The sequence below is a fragment of the Orcinus orca genome, chromosome 16 (genome assembly GCF_937001465.1).
Source record: "Orcinus orca chromosome 16, mOrcOrc1.1, whole genome shotgun sequence".
NCBI lineage: Eukaryota > Metazoa > Chordata > Mammalia > Artiodactyla > Delphinidae > Orcinus > Orcinus orca.
In genome coordinates, this window is record NC_064574.1 from 60,726,600 (window position 1) to 60,744,543 (window position 17,944).

At 41.6% G+C, this 17,944-nt stretch overlaps 1 pseudogene; it reads left to right on the top strand.

Moving 5' to 3' along the window:
• Positions 1-5,126: 5,126 nt before the first annotated feature.
• LOC101290207 (60S ribosomal protein L27a-like) lies at positions 5,127-5,734 on the top strand (annotated as a pseudogene).
• The last annotated feature ends 12,210 nt before the right edge of the window (positions 5,735-17,944 follow it).

Consider the following 17,944-nt stretch of genomic DNA (forward strand, 5'->3'; position numbering starts at 1 on the left):
GCAATCAAGATATCAGGCAATCAGAGGACACAATTCTTAAGCTTTATGTACTCTTAGTATTTTTGCTAGACTTTGGAAAATGCATGTGTGCATCTGAATGGGATCACTGGTGGCAAGAATACCCAGATCTACTGGTGACTTTTCCGGCATTAATAAGTAAATATTGTATGTTAAAATGTGAGGAGTACCCAAAAGAAGAAATGGTATTACTACAAGAAACTCCTAGAAACAAAACATTTCTAAACTGGGGGTAAAGGTTATATTTGCCAACTTGCTCCTTTCTGCTAACATCCTTATTGACTATTATGGGTTACAAGTTGTTATGGTGATGAGAGAAGTGTTCAACTGGATGGAGATTGGGAAAGATGTTGCAAAGAGAAGAGGCTAGTCCATTGCTTCTCAAATGTTAATGTGCACATCAATCGCTGGGGATCTTGTTAAAATTCAGATTTAGCCTTAACAGGTCTGGGATAGAATCCAAGACTGTTCTTCTAACAAGCCCCCAGGTGATGCTGATGTTGCTGGGCAATAGACCACATTTTGACCAGTGTCTGTCCTACACACATTTTGGGAAATATATACTCTTTTGTACCAGGCTTGATGCTAATGGGCCTGATGTGATTAGGTCTCATGTGATGCAATAAATGGGATTGTTCTTTATTTTCACAACTCAACCCCAACTAGCAAGAAGGTCATAACAACAACCTGTGCTCCCAACTATTAAAACAGACAAAGAAGTCCAAACTCCTTCACTTGGATTTCCAAGCCCTCCATCAATTGCTTCTACCTGCCTTTATGTTCTTTTCTCCCATTGTGTTTCCTTCCCAAATGCACTCTTGAGACATGAACCACTTGTTTTTCTGGGAAAAAATTCAATGTTCTTCATCCTTTTTGTCTTTGTAAAAGCTATTCTCTATGCAGGCTCTTTGCCCAGCACTGAGATGTCCATTTCAGACTTACTCATTCTACAAAGTCCAGTTAGTTCAGGCTCTACTTTCTCTAAGAAGTCTTCCAAGTACCCCAACCAGAATAAACTACACTCTCCTGCATTGCACATCCTGGGTACTTATATTAACATGCTTATCATGGAGTGTACTTTGAATTAGAGCCAGGTACATGACGTCACCTTTCTCCATTACATGTTGAGCTCTTGGAGATAAGAAGCCTTGTCTTTACTATTTTTAAATCCTCTTCCCTACAGTACTCAATACAGAGATGTACCATAATAAATACTTGTTAATTAGTTAATTAAAAACAAAATATAATAGTCTAGAGAAGAACTTCCCATCTTATTTTGGAAACAAGACATAAGAAACCATTTGAGAAAAATACAAGACTAAACATAATAAAAATAGCTATCATGTATTGAGAGGTTATTTAGTGCCAAGCACTGTACTAAGCATGTTTCACACACTGTCATTTAATCCTCGAAAAAACTCTATGAGAATATGTTACCTCTGTTTACGGAAGAGCAAACTGAGACTTAGAAAGACAAATGATTTGCCTGAGGTCCCTGGTTCTGAAATGTAAATGCGCTTTGTCATTGCCTGGGGAGTTTTAAGAAATATTGATGCCTGGGTCCCACCCCCAAAGACTGTGATTTCATTGGTGTAGGGTGGGGCTTGTGTATCAGGATTTTTAAGCTCCCCAGGTAATTCTAACATGCAACCAGGTCTGAGAACACTAGTTAAAAACACAACTAAGAGTAGAGTTGGGTCCGTTTGACTCCACAGCCTGGGTTTGAACCTCCAGTTTCACTGCCAGTAAGCAAAGGTAAGAGCATTTTACAGAGAGGTGCATTAGAGTAGGCTGGCAGAGTGGAAGATGGGAGAGGGATTCGATTTTGACCACACTTAGATCTCAGTTTGGAATGCAGTTGTAACAGGGAAAATGCAGGTTCCCAGGGCTTTGAGAGCAGTTTTGTCACCTGGTCATTACACTGAATTTAGTCTACAGGTCCTAAATATTTGACCAAGCCTGCCCAGGTAATCTCTTTTGTTGCAAGCATACAGCTAAATAAGCCATAGAAGTAATAATTGTTTTACCACAGATGAGGCACAATGCCTGTAATTGCCTGAATAACCTAAATTTTTTCCCATTTTTCATCAGTTGCTTATTTTATCTCCTAATTACGTGGCGGGCTGATCAAAAGCCTTCCAAAATTCTGCATGGGGACCCTCCCTCCTGCAGAGGAGGTGTCTCGCCCAGGCTAATCCTCAACTCAGATAAACAGAAGAGCTAATGGAGCGTCAGGAGGGGTGGACGGGGGAGACAGGGCTTTGGCCTCTCCCAGACTTGCAAGGCGAGAAATAAATATCCTCTGTATTTGCACAGAGGCAGGACACCTCTCTTGCTCAACAAATGCCAGAAGAGGCAGAAAGGATAAGATTCAGGAATCACCCTCTACTTAAAAGCCGAGGGGAACAAGTTTTGGGGACTTGCTCATAGATCAAAGCCATATTGTTGGAGAAACCTCCTGCAAGGGCTAGAAAAAGGTGGGGATGGAGGTCCTGGGTAATGGGAACAGAAGACTAGTCTGACCCCAGATGGACTAAAGATGTACCACTGGGATGGGTGGAAGGATTAGAGGAAAGGAGAAAACATCGTAACTGATGGAGTGCATCCATTCTTTCATTTAATCCATAAAAACATGATGGGAACACACTCTGTGTGAGGTGCCAACATGATCCATAAAACCAGTCTGGTTACTGCCCTCCTAGAGCTTACAGGGTAGTGAGGGAGAAATAAATAAGTATTGTTGGTGTACTGGGTTGAATGGTGTCCCCAAGTATTCACACCCACCCAGAACCTCAGAATGTTTGGAAAGAGAGTCTTTGCAAATGTAGTTAGTTAAGATGAGGTCATACTGGATTAGGGTGGGTCCTAAATCCAATAACTGGTATCTTTAGTAAGAAAAGAAGAAGAGACACAGAGACACACAGAGGAGAAGCCATGTGAAGACGGAGACAGAGTTCTTGTGATGAGTCTACATGCCAAGAAATACCCAGGACTGTCGGCAACCACAAGAAGCTCCTTCAGAGGCTCCAAGAGGAACCAACACTGCTGAGACCTTGATTTCAGATTTCTTGCCTCCTGAACTACGAGAGTATACATTTCTGTTATTTCAAGACACCCAGTTGGTGGTGATTTGTTGCGGCAGTCCTGGAAACTAGGATAGTTGGATCACAAATTTGTACATTATACTCAGATTTCAAAGAAAATGCACCATTTATATTTCCTGAATTAACCTGATAATCCTCACAAATCCTTACCTCGAGTGGTCGTGGGGAAAACCTGAAGTTAGTTTAATCAAGTTAACACAGTCTGATGCAATACTTCAAACAATCTCTTAAGGTAAGTTAGGTTCTCCCCAGTGTTTCCAATTTCCTCCCCTCCTCCTTACACTTATTCTCCATTGAGCACTGGATGGGGATCAAGGAGGCAGGAGAACATGGCACTGTGGTGGCAGGAACAGAAGGGGCCTCACATCCACCCACCCAGGCCCATCCACTGAATCCAGGCTCCTCTGGTCTCTATGGTGTTGTCCTTTGCTGTCCAGTTTCTGGGTACCCTGCTTGGCAGTGGACCATGTGGAAGCCCATGATAGGTAAACTTAAGATCTCTGCTCTCCCAACCCAGTCAGGGCCTGTGATGGGTCTCTCCCTGCTTCTGCACATCCCTGTGTGGTTGACCACTCCCTTTCGTTCCCCAGGCCAGGTGGCCCCCCCTGCAGCATCCTACCATAAATCACTTTGCTTCTGGAGCAGCAACCCCTAAGGCAAGTTTTCTAGTCATTCTCAGCTAACATCCGGGTCCTTCAGTAATTCAGAAACAATTCTGGCTTTTTCCAGTCCCTACAAGAGCCAAGGGAGGCTGAAGATGCTGTCGCAGGCTAACTCTTCCCCTAACTACAGCGTGCATCTGAGTTGGCTCTGAATTAGCCACCCCGTGTTAACGTGGGGGACACCCTATAAATCCTTCTCCTCTCAGATCCCAAATAGGAAGCAGAAAAAGAAAAAAATCCTCTTCTGCCTTCATCTCCCCCTCAATCTATCTAGCTGGTTTCCCCTGCCTGTACTGCAGCCCAAAGAGGTTGATAAAGATACACGTATTTCACCGCCTGCTTCATTGAGCTGCTAACTTGTTTCTTCCCACGCCATCTGAAGCAGCAGGAATGGGCCTTCAGCTACTTCTTCATCTTTCACAATGATGTTCCCTATTCTGCACTCTTCTCTTCCCCGAGGTGGCCTCTTTCTTCCTTCTTATTCTAAAGCTGTGTTGGAAGGAAACAGACTCACAGACATAGAGAACAGACTTGTGGTTGCCAAGGGGGAGGGGAGATGGGGGAGGGAAGGATTGAGATTAGCAGTTGCAAACTATTACATACAGAATGGATAAACAACAAAATCCTACTGTATAGCACAGGAAGTTACATTCAACATCCTGTGATAAACCATAAAGGAAAAGAAAAAGAATGTATATATATACATGTATAACTGAATCACTTTGCTGTAGAGCAGAAATTACCACAACATTGTAAATCAAATATACTTTAATAAAATAAATTAAAAAAATTAAAACTGTATTGGAAGAACATGATTTACCACAAAAAGGAGAAAAGTATCTCCTTAAATTTTTCAAAATATTACCCTTGTTATGAGTAAACAGATATGCAAGTAAAACATTTGATGAATATTAAGAATAAAATAAATGGAGTATGGGTGGCAAAACGTAATCAAAGATTTCTTAAAATAGTTAACACATTTAGGGCATAGTAAGCCCTCAAAATGTTTTTTAAATTGTTGTGGTTGTAGCTTTAGTTGTAGCATTGTTAGGGGCAATGACGTGGTAATTGACAAGACGTCACATGATGGATAAGCCTGGTCACAACTCAGCTGGCAATGGGTATGTGGCTTGATTGGTGTTGACCTCAAGCAGTATTTCCAAACGTGAATGTCACTGCCAAAATTCATACCATGTCTTCAAAATTTGCACCAAGTACCAAGACTTCATAAATTTTATCTCTGTAACCAGTTTTTATTTCTATTAGCTACAGCATCCACTCATGAAAATGTTGCAACTTCAAAAATATTAACATCTCATTTGTCTGGGTCACTGACCTACCATCCAAACTAAGGAAGAACCATAAAATTCAGGACCATGGGAGCCATGGTGATGGCCACATGAGCAAGAACCAGAAGCACTGGGGAAGCGGGGGTCATGCTAGGGGCAGGCATCACCATACGATCAACTTAGGCAAACACTACCTAGGTTACTTTGACAAGGTTCGTATGAGGCATAACCACTTAAAGAGGAACCAGAACTTCTGCCGCACTGTCAACCTCACTAAATTATGGACCTTGGTCAGTGAGCAGACATGGGTAAATGCTTCCAAAACCGAGACTGGAGACACCCCCATCACGGATGTGATACGATCATGCTACTAAAACGTTCTGGAGAAGAGAAGCTCCTAAAGCTGCCTGTCATCATGAAGGTCAAATTCTTCAGCAGATGAGCCAGGGAGAAGATTAAGGGCAGGAAGAGGGGTCTGATATCCTGGTGGCTTGAAGCCACATGGTTTTCATTAAATGCTAAAAATTGCTTTAAAAATTTAACAGCACAAAAAGTTGGATGTCATTCAATGTCCTCCCTGTCACCCCTTAGTCTGTGGAAGGATATCTCTGCACAAGCACTGCCTTCCAGCTCTAGGCTCTCACACTACAGGTTCCACTGAAGAGAAAGGGGAATTTTCCCAGCCACTGATTTCTCAGCAGTCAGGAGCAGCTTCCGGGTTGGGTGTTGAGAGCACTGCACAAATTGTTCCATATCTGATAGTTATGTTATGGGTCGGAAATCTCCAGCATCTTCTTAACTTTTCTCTACCTGCATGCACAGCATGTGAGCTCCCTTCCCCCCTCCAATCTTCTTCCCTGCTTGCCAACTTGGCAAAATCCTTTGTCATCTTCAAAATCATTCTGACATCGTCTCCCCCATGAAGTATCCCCTGATCCTCCCAAGGAAAATTAGTCTATTCGTTCTCTCCCCAAACACGATCCCTTGTGTGCATTACCATGAGTGCCATATAATGTCTTATATCACATATATTTATTTACATGATTGCTTACTTTCTCAAGGGAGCAAATTATGTCTATTCAACTCTGTCAATTTAGTGAGGGATGCTCCGCCCTGATTTCACATTGAAATCACCTGAGGAGCTTTGAAAAATGCAGATGCCTGGGAGAATCCCCAGAGGTTCCGGTTTAATTAGTCTGGGGTCTGGCATTAGATTGTATTTCTTTTTATTAAATTGTTTTTGAGTGCCAAGGAGAACTCTAGTGCACAGCCAAGGTTGAGAGCCGTTGCCCTTGTACCTAGGACAGGGCTTGGTATACTATACTCTGTCATTTAACTGTTTCATGTTCCTTATGTTTAATGCTCTTAACCTTTAGCAGATCTTCCCCTACAACTGTTGTTAAGATGAGTCACCAAAATATCACTCCTCCCTGAAAAACTAAACAAACCTTTGAAATAGAAGTCTCCATCTATCAGTGCTCTCCTCCTAGGCAGGCTCAGAAAAAACACTCAAGAAATAACTCCCTCTCAAGGACGGCGGCTGCCTGTTGACTTCATCTTTTTTGCATGAAGCCCACACCTACCCTGGGAGATGCTCTGTGGCCCAGAAACAGAACTCTGGAATAACAACAACAAATCTGACAGAAGCCCCCAGAATGTTTGAATCTGCCGACTTCTCTCCTCCCGCAGCCTTGGAATCCAAAGCCTGTTCAAACTGCTTTCCAGTAATTCCATATTAGATGAGGGCACTGTTATCAAGAGGGCTGCATAGCCATCTGTGCAAGATTTTCCCATTTTTTTCTGTTTTGACTTGGAGGAGAGTTCCCGTTATGGTGCTCAGATGCAAAGACAGAAAGAGGCTTTTGCAGCAGGTAGACGATGGTGTGAGCTGGGAGCCACATATTTCTGAGGTTACATGGAAGGAAAAGAAGCTTGAACAGTTCTCATCATAATGACATGTTCAGAGCTTCCCTCACTGGCCCTTCCCTCAGTGGTTTGATCATCTGAAGACAATTTGGGGATGCTCTGATATTAATGATGTTGACCCCATTTGCTTCCTGGACCATAAATGAGGAGCCTCATTCCTCTCCTTTGTACCTAGCTTAACCTGGAGGCCGGCCATCCTTCTACATGGTGCTGAGTTACACATATTCTAATAGGCAGGCCAGGGTTAGACTTAATGAAAGCAGACAGATTTTGATTCTTCCCCTTTATTATTTTGAAAGCCATATTAACCCAGGCAAGGCTGACCTTATGAAAGCTTCAGTGAGAGCCTGCCCATGTGGGGCGAAGTCATCCCTCGCGTGATGCTGAAAACCCATCATTCAAAATGCATCCTTTGAAACTGAGAGCAGCTAGTGTAGTGACAGACACCTGTCTCATCCCCACTGTAAAAAATCACACCAACCTTCAAGGACCAATGTAGAGTCCAAGAAGCTGGAGGCATATGATGCAATTCGTTACCTGGCATATCATAAAATCGAACTCTCTTTTATTTCTGATGGACAACTTTGCCAGATGAAGTAGAGAGAGAAAAGGTTGGTTCTAGACAAAGAGGATACACTCTCAGATATGAGGCAGAGCGAGGAGACTAGGAATGAACGCTAGCATGTGGGCATCGGGCGTCCTATTGAGCACAAAGGGGACAGACTTGCCATTTTAAAGATGCAAGACCTAAACAGACAATACAAAGAATTAATAATGATTATACTTAGCATGTGGCAAGCACTTTCTATGGGTCTGGAATTGTTCTAAGAGTTTTACATGTATTGTGCCCTACAGTCCTCATCAGTACTGCAATTATTATCACCCTTATTTTACAGATGGGAAAACAGAGGCTCAGGAAAGTGATGAAATTTGCCAAAGTCACACAGCCAAGAAACAGTAAAGCAGGGATGGCATTCCAAATAATTTGATTCTCCGGATAAAATTACCCCCAGTTGAGAACCACAGGATAGTTCCTAAACTTTAGTGTGCCTCAGAATCACCCTATGGGTTTGATAAAACAAGAGATTTCTGGGCCCCATCCTCAGAGCTTCTGACCCAACAGTCTTCGAGTGGGTCTAAGAATTTGCACACATTCCAGGCAGATGCTTCTGCTATTGGCCCAGAAACCACCCTTAGAGAACCACTGAATTGGTCCATTCCATTATGTGTCCAGAGTCATGCGTGTCATTAATCCTGAGTGTGGATGGCTCTGCGAAGACCTTCCTCACCTGCTAGAACAACAAAGGTTTTGGCTTAGACATTAACTCTCAGTAGAAGAGCAAGGTCATAGAGAGAAGCCTGGAATTAGATTCAGAAGACATGAATTTGAGGGCATTAAAAAAAAACTGGATGAGTTATTTAAACTCTCAAAGCCCCAATTTCCTAATCCATAAAAATAAAGCCAAAAAAAGTGACAACCAACTTACTCTGGATTACTGGTGACAATGAAATAACCCAGTGTACCCCAAACTTTGATCATCCTCAAAATACATCACAATGTCTTACCATATCTACCACAACCTGAAATGAACACTTCTCTTTAAATGAACTCACTACTTAATCATCTACTTTATCATAAGAAATGTCTGTGAAATCAGTTTTCCCTTGATAATTATGTTTTCCCAAATAGGCTTTAAGATAACTATTAAAAATCTCTGTGTACCACTTAAAATCATCTTTTACACCTCCTGTGGTTCATGTTTTCACACTTTGGGAACAGTAAGGTATTTGTGAGGGAGCTTTATAGGTTGCAAGTGTTGTCAGATTCAAGGTGCTATTATCAATTTTGTCTAGGCAGGGCAGTTGTTGTAACTGTCTGGAAAAGGGAGCAAAGGTTGAGACCAGGAGCCCTTCCCTGATGTGAGCTAATGCAGCTACTGTACATTCTCCTTCTGCTCTTAAAATTTGGCTGTGTATCAGGAAAGGCCACTTGAACCTGTTCTCCCATCCCCTTCAGTCTCTTTCTAATATGCCCTAATACCGTTTCAAATCGGAGATGATGAATTCAAAGGGCAGAGCAAACTGGAGCCAGTAGGAATGAACTTGACACTAACAAGATCCACCTGAGCTTCAGTATTTCTCTTGTGATCACCAAAAACAGGTCTCACTCCAGAAGAGACCCATCAATGGCTTCAGCACAGCACCTCCTGGAGAGGACATCACTTCAGAGCCTGGCCCATGTCTGCCTGGAGCAAAAGACACCTTCCCTGCCTGCCTGGGATCATGTCGCTTTTGGTTTGAACATCTTCTTGGAATAGGCTCAGGTCATCAGGTAATTGCTTCTCGCTATAAACCAGTAGCTCTCCCTCCTGTGTGTATGAGACTCACCTCAGAAGCTCTTTGGAAAATTAATGCATGTGCCCCACCCCAGACCATTTGAATCAGAATCCCTGGAGGTGGGACTCAGCATCAGAATTTTTAAAACACGTTTGTTTTAAAAATCCGTATGTGCATCTATGGTCAAGAGCATGGTTTTAAGTGAAGGAGAAAAAAAAAATCTTTACACATTTTGAGTCTACCTGTAACCAAAGGACTTCTGCCTTAGAGATCAGCATGCCCCAATTTCGATTCTAAGAAGAATGCCATGGCCTTTTAGCCACGCCCCCCTGAGCTTACGCACTGACGTTTCCTCCTCTCCAAATGGCAATTTATTCTGTTTTCCACCTCAAGACTCAAAGGAGGGAATAAAAACCTTCTGCACTTTTGGTGCAGCCACTATGGAGAACAGTATGGAGGTTCCTTAAAAAACTAAAAATAGAACTACCATATGATGCAGCAATCCCACTCCTAGGCATATATCTGGAAAAGATGAAAACTCTAATTTGAAAAGATACATGTACCCCCAGTGTTCACAGCAGCTCTATTCACAATAGCCAAGACATGGAAGCAACCCAAGTGTCCACTGACAGATGAATGGATAAAGAAGATGTGACATACATATATATATATATATATATATATATATATGTACACACACACACACACAGTGGAATACTACTTCAGCCATAAAAAAGAATGAAATAATGCCATTCGCAGCAACATGGATGGACTAGAGATTATCATACTAGGTAAAGTAAGCCAGACAGAGAAAGACAAATACCTTATGATATCACATATATGTGGAATCTAAAAAATATGACACAAATGAAGTTATTTACAAAACAGAAACAGACTCACAGACATAGAAAACAACTTATGGTTACCAAAGGGGAAAGGGAGGAGGGGTAAATTAGGAATTTGGGATTAACATATACACACTACTATATATAAAATAAATAAACAAGGACCTACTGTCAAGCACAAGGAACTATATTCAACATCTTGTAATAACATATAAAGGAAAAGAAACTGGAAAAGAATATATATATTTTTTTAAAAACAAACAAAAAAACTTTCTGCATTATTGAGCATTTATATCAACTGACACTGTTCTACATGCTTTATACATAAATCACTGGATTGTCTTAATGAGATAGTACAGTTGCAATATTTATTATGAAGGATACCTATCAGATTGTCTATCTAATAAAACACAACTTCTGGGATCTCCCCCTTACGTTTTTCTGAGACCACTTCCTCTTCCCTCCATCCACGAAGTTCCAAGGGAAGCTGCCATTTTGGCCCAACGTTACTCCCAGCCTTTAGACACAGATGATTGGGCTAGTGTTGGATACAAGCCTTAGCCTAGCCAGGCCAATTAATCCCTTCCCTGAGAGCACAGAATGTGGAGGAGATTGAAATAGATTGAGAAATAGGGAAAAAAAAAAGGAAAAACAAAGGTCTTCTGCATGAATAATCTAGTCACATGTAAACTAGAGGTGCCTGCAGTCTTTTTTTTTTTTTTTTTAATTTGTGGGAAGGAAAGGAAGCTAGCGTAAGTGAACAAAAATGAAGCAAACACGCAGAAGCTCACATAATGGAGGGAAAGTCTACATGGCATTCAAGGCCTTGATTATTTCCATTTGCTCCTGGGACTCAGACCTGCTTTGGGGCTCTGTGAGGTACCAGTATTCTTATAATAAATGCCTCTATTTGCTTAAGCTAATCTGAGTAGGTTTCTGTTAGTTGCAAGCAAAATAAATTAATATGACTATGCCTAAGATACAGAGGAGGGGTGCAAGGAAGTATAAGACTTTGGCAGATTCCCTACAGGAATTTACAATCTGGGAAACACAACAGAAAAATCGAAGATCTGGAGTCAGACACAGCCCAGCTCCAAACCCTCACTCACCAGCTGTGATACCTTGGGTATCACCTCTGTGAACCACAGTTTCTTCACCCTCATACAGGATACCAATGTTTGATGTGGATGTTGTGAAAATTAAATAGTGGTATACTGCCTTGTACTTTGCTGGGGCCTCAACTAACCAGAATTCCTTTCCCTGTCTTAGAACTAGAAGGGATTTTAGGGAACAAAGGGGAGAAGCTGCTGAGATATGAGCATGACCTGGGTTTCATGGAATCATAGTGCCCTTAGCTCTCCCCTTGCTCCTGGCTGAGGGAGAAGAGGAGGTAAGCCAGCATGGAACCCAAGGAAGCTCTTTCCACACTCCTGATCCCATGCAGCCCAGAGGGCATCAGAGCAGCCAGTTACGATGTTTTATCCTAAAAGTTCTCAGTGAAAGCAGGTGGAAAGAGGAGGCCACAGAACTTGGAGCGCAAAAGAAGAGAAAAAGTTCACGGCTATGTGTGCTTTGAAGTCTTATTCTAAAATAAAAATTAGGAAAAAAACCTGGGTCTTTGAATTGAAAGTTGTCAGGATCCTCATTAAAAGTTTGACTTTTTCCCATACGAATCCCAAGTAATAGAGGAATATGAGAATGACATTTGATTATTTTGGGGTCATAGGAAAAGTTTAGACTTTTGAGCCAGAGAGACCTGGGTTCAAATTTTGATTTTTTGGCTTAGATCTATAGCCTGAAACAAGCCACATACCCTGTTTTAACCTCAGTTTACCATCCTCATTCCATTAAATGGAACTAAAATGCCTAATTTATTGGGTTGATTAAAGGAATTAAATAAGATTCTTGTATAGTGTCTCCACAGTGTCCAGCACATGGTATGCGCTCAATCAATAAAAATTGTCACATCTCTAAAGCCCATAAAGTTTTAAAAAAATTTATTGAAGTATAGTTGATTTAAATGTTGTGTTAATTTCTTCTGTACAGCAAAGTGACTCAGTATGTATGTGTGTGTGTGTTTGTGTGTGTATATATATATATATATGTATAAATATATATAATATGTATAAAATATATATTCTTTTCCATGTTCTTTTCTGTGATGGTTTGTCACAGAATATTGAATATAGTTCCCTGTGCTATACAGTATGACCTTGCTGTTTATCCATCCTATATATAATAGTTTGCCTCTGCTAATTCCATTCCATTCCCATTCCTTCCCTCCCCTCTCCTCTCTCCCCCATGGCAACCACAAGTCTGTTCTCTCTATCTGTGAGTCTGTTTTTGTTTCATAGATACTTTGACTTGTATTGTAGATTCCACATATAAATGATATCATGTGGTATTTGTCTTTCTCTGTCTGACTTACTTCTCTTAGTCTGATAATCTCTAGGTCCATCCATGTTGCTGCAAATGGCATTATCTCATTCTTTTTATGGCTGAGTAATATTCCATTGTATATATGTACCACATCTTCTTTATCCATTCATCTGCTGATGGACATTTGGGTTGCTTCCATGTCTTGGCTAGTGTAAATAGTGCTGCTGTGAACATAGCAAATCCCATAAAGCTTTACTGTGGCCCTAAAGAACATGAATTTTAGGATCAGACACAGTTGGGTTTGAGTTCCACTTGTAAATTGATGACCGTGTAAAATTACTAAACCTTTCAGAGCCTCAGTTTCCTTCTCTATTAAAAAGGAATAACAGGGCTTCCCTGGTGGCGCAGTGGTTAAGAATCCACCTGCCAATGCAGGGGACATGGGTTTGAGAGCTGGTCCGGGAAGATCCCACATGCCGCAGAGCAAGTAAGCCTGTGTGCCACAACTACTGAGCCTGCACTCTAGAGCCTGTGCTCTAGAGCCTGCGAGCCACAACTACTGAGCCCACATGCCACAACTACAGAAGCCATGCACCTAGAGCCTGTGCTCCACAGGAAGAGAAGTCACCACAATGAGAAGCCCACACACGGCAACAAAGAGTAGCCCCCGCTCGCTGCAACTAGAGAAAGCCCACGCGCAGCAACGAAGACCCAACGCAGCCAAAAATAAATTAATTAATTTAAAAAAAAAAAAAGGAACACCACCACCTACCTAGAGTGAACCCTGATTTTGACCACCCAGATCTATTTCCTTTTCTTCCTCATGGAGTATGATTTTTTTTCAGGTACCATGATTTTTCCAGGTGTCCATATACTTCTGGAAGGCTGATCTCACCCTCAGCTCCCAGGGCGACCTGATTGGTCTGGAGGAAATATTCTCTCAATTGATTTGGAAAAAGTATATGACACAGTTCTGGTAATGAGACAAGAGCAGGAGATTACTGGGGACTTTTCAGAAAAGTTCCATCTATCCAAGAGTCTCTTTCATTTCTAGATGTTGTCTGGTCCAGAGGTGATGCCTGGAGCTTCTTTAACCATCTTGAGATAAGCCTATGGGTGAAACTAACACTGAGGAAAACAGAGAAGGGTAAAAAGAGCCTGGATTCCTGCATCTCTGTTGATCCTCCGAATCAGCCTACTTTGAAACCTGTCTTACCTCTGAGTTTCCTGTTAACAGGCAGTAATAAGTGACTTATCATTGAAACCAGCTTGATGTACAATTTCTGTTACTTGCATCCGAAAGTATCCTGACTGATAAGTGCTCACTGAGATACCACATGCAAATCACTGGTCACAGTCAACCCTGGAACCCCAGTAGAGGCACAACAAACAGTTAGCTCTTATCATTGATGTCATCATAATCATTATCACTATTACTAGCTGACAATAATAAAAACAACCGCGGAAACTATAAAAATAACAGCGAACACTGCTTATGTGCCAGGCACCGTTTTAAGTGTTTAACATACTTAAATTATTTAATCTGCACAACAACCCTGTGAGAGAGATGCATAATTACAAGAGTTTTACAGATGGAGAAAATGAGGTTCAGAGAGATTAAGTAATTTCCCTAAGGTCACACAGCTGGTAGGTGACAGAGGCAATACTTAATACCCAGGCAGCCAAGCACTAGAATTTATGATACAGAGGAGAGGAAGACCACGAGGAAATCTGATTCGATCTCCTAATTTGGCCTCTCCCTTCTTCCTTCCAGCTTCTAAGCAAAGTCAAGGCAGATGAATAAGGTCCATGGGGAGGGACCACCTTGAAGTGGAAAGGGGACTGATTTGGGAGGCAGGGATTTATGTGTGGCCTCAAGTAAGATAACAATGTGACTCCATTGCCTACTTGTTAAAGGGGCAGGGGAGGGTTGTCCACCTTATGGGATTGCTGGGGGACTAGGTAGAATGCTTCCCATTCATTGCGGGGCTCAAAGCCTAAATGAGAGCTATTAAAGATCAGCTCTCACGGCATCAGAGTATTTGCCTACCTTTCTTCCATTTGCCAGTTGCCTGCTCTGTTTCATTTAATGATGACATGAAGAGGAAAAAAGACTTAAGAAGACGGTCTGAATGCCAACCAAAACATCAGTTACCACTTTAATTTAAATCCCTTTTTTTGCTCTCCTCACTAAGAAGTCTGATGATAATTTCCTCCCAGGGCTTCATTTCATAACCAAGGCCTATCTGACTCATTATCTCCCTGTCAGCATCAAGAGAATGAAAACCAGCCGTCTAGTACCAACTTGTCCCTGCTCGGAGTAGAATCTGGGAGGGAGGAGAAGTCAAGGGTGAATTCCCTGTAGGGGTCATTAACTCTGAGAACAATATCCAAGGATTCTCGGCCAAGGCCAGCCCCAGACAAGGCTACAAATGCCAGTAACCTTCTGAATGACCTCAGGGGGAGATCTCTGAAGGAGGAAGCTACAGGGTCAGGGCAGAAGAGCTCACGCATGGCAGAACTGATTATAGCACGGGGTTCAGATTTGTGAATCATACCACACCAGAACACAGGTTCCAGAATCAGGAAGACATGGGCTTGAACCTCAGCTGCCCTGTGACCTTGGGCAGGTTCCCTAATCTTGCTGAGCCTCAGTTTTCTTGCCTGGGCAAAGGAGTAATACTATATATACAGGCATGGCTCAGAGATATTGTGGGTTTTGCTCCAGGCCACCACAATAAAGGGAATATGGCAATAAAGTGAGTCATGTAAATTATCTGGTTTCCTAGTGCATATAAAAGTTATGTATACATTGTGCTGTAGTCTATTAAGGGTGCAATACATTATGTCTTTAAAAAACAGTGTACATACCTTAATTTAAAAATACATTGTTGCTATAAAACACCAACAATCATCTTGAACCTTCAGTGAGGCATAGTAGAATATCAAAGATCACTGACTACAGATCACCGTTAATGATTATAATAATGAAAAAGTTTGAAATATTGAAAGAATTACCAAAATGTGACACAGAAACACAAAGTGGGCAAATGCTGTTGGAAAAATGGCACTGATAGACTTACTTGGTACAGCTGCCTTACAATATTATATATTAGTTTCAGGTGTACAACACAGTGATTCTATATTTTATAGATTATATTCCATTTAAAGCTATTATAAAATATTGGCTATATTCCCTGTGCAGTACAATATTTCCTGTATCTTGTTTATTTTATACATAGCAGTTTGTACCTCTTAATCCCCTATTCCTATCTTGCCCCTCCCCCACCCCCTTCCCACTGATAACCACAGTTTGTTCTTTTTACCTGTGATTCTGTTTCCGTTCTACTTATTTGTAAAAAGCACAATATCTGTGAAGCACACTAAAGTGAAGCACAAGAAAATGAGGAATGCCTATATAGAGACGCTAACCAAGTCATGACTATCCCCTGAGAGCAATAATTTTTTCTTACGTGCGAAAAGGTAGGAAAGCATCCTTCTTACTTCAACGTGGCTGCTTCCCAGCCATTTCTTTTCCTTCCTTCTTGCTTCCAAAATTTCAGCTCATTTGAAGTTCACACCAAGCCTTCACCATCCACAGCCCCTTCTTTTCTCAGTCTTGGGCCTACTTCACAGCCACACACTCTCATTCACGGAAGATTCTAGCACCTGGACCACTGTCTTCCTGTCCACCATTATTCCTGTCATCCTTCCTTGTGACTCCAATGTCCACGTGAATTGTCCAATTATCCATCCAAGGACCCAGCTTCTCGGGTCCTTGACCACCCTACCTCTGCAAATATGTTCTTTTGTCTCATCTCAGCCACACATTTGCATGATTACACCCTAGAACTTTGATAGCACCAGGTCTAAGACCTCAAACTTAAGTATTCCACCCTCTTATCTTTCCACCTCATACCTTGCAGCAGTCTCTAATCCAATTACTCTTCTCCACCATTAAGGTCTCTAACCCATGGTTCCCAACCACCACCTCACTAATGATCATCTCTTGTCCACTCTTACTTTTTTCTTCATAAAGTTTACGCTCATGGTCAAACACTAACCCATACCACTTGGGGACACCAATAACTCTTTTACTTCCCCTTCACTCTATTTTGTTTCCCCATCCAAGTCAAGCCCAGGTTAAACCCAGTGCTTCACCGCTTCTGTGCCTGCAGCCCAACAGCTCAACATGGTTGGAGAAAAACACCCAGCTGACTGACCTCACTTTCCCCTTATGGCCATAGCCCTACAAGAAAATCTTATAGTGTCTCCCTGGAAAGTTTCCCTGTCTGTTTTTCCAGGATGACTATTTAAAGTCTTCTTCCCCAACCTCCAATGCCTCTTCTCCCATCCTTGGAAAACTGATGACATTTTTCTTATTTCACTAAAAACAAGAAGCATTCAAAAGGATTCCTTCATCATCCCACCGCCACCACCAAATTTACAAGCATCTGTACAGACTGATTCTGACTTGCCTGTTGTGCTGGATGGACTGTCAACCCCTCCCCTGTGACTCTTTCCTCTTCAAAGGCTTTATTGCTTCAACTGTCTCTTCTTTCTCCTGCATCAGTTCTCCCCTCTTTGTGGATCGTTCCCATAAGCACACAGACAAACTACGGCAACTCTCATTTTTTAAAGAACACTTCCCTTGATACTACATTTTCTTCCATCCAGCATCCCATTTTTCTTTTCAACTTATTGCAGACTACCCCACATTCCAGGCTTATTCTGACTGTATCCATATGAGTCTTATTTACACCATTTCATTTATGCCAATAACCTCTATGTTGCCAAAATTAATAGTCAACCCTCAGCGCTCTTTTTACAAGAATTCTCAGCAATCTTTGATACATCTGGCACTCTTTCTTCTTAAAAATATAAAACAAATGAATGGATATAACAAAACAGAAACAGATACAGAGAACAAACTAGTGCTTACCAGTGGGACAAGAGTTGCCGGGAGGGGCAAGATAGGGGAAGGGGATTAAGAGATATAAACTACAAGGAATGAAATAAATAAGATACAAGGATTTAATGCACAGCACAGGCAATATAACCAATATTTTATAATAACTTCAAATGGAGTATAATCTATAAAAATATCAAATCAGTGTTGTACACCTGAAACTAATATAACATTATAAATCAACTATACTTCAATTAAAAAAAAAACACTGTCTGCACCTGAATTTGGGGATACCACCCTCTTCACTGAAAGCTCCTCTTCATTCAGTCTCTTTTTCTGGATCGTCCTCATATACCACCTTCTCGATGCTGAAATGATCCAAGGCTCAATAACTTAGGCCTCATCTTTCCTCTCCTCCCCTCTCCTCTCCTCTGCTCTTCTCTGTCTAAACTCTTTCCCTAAATGGTTACATCCT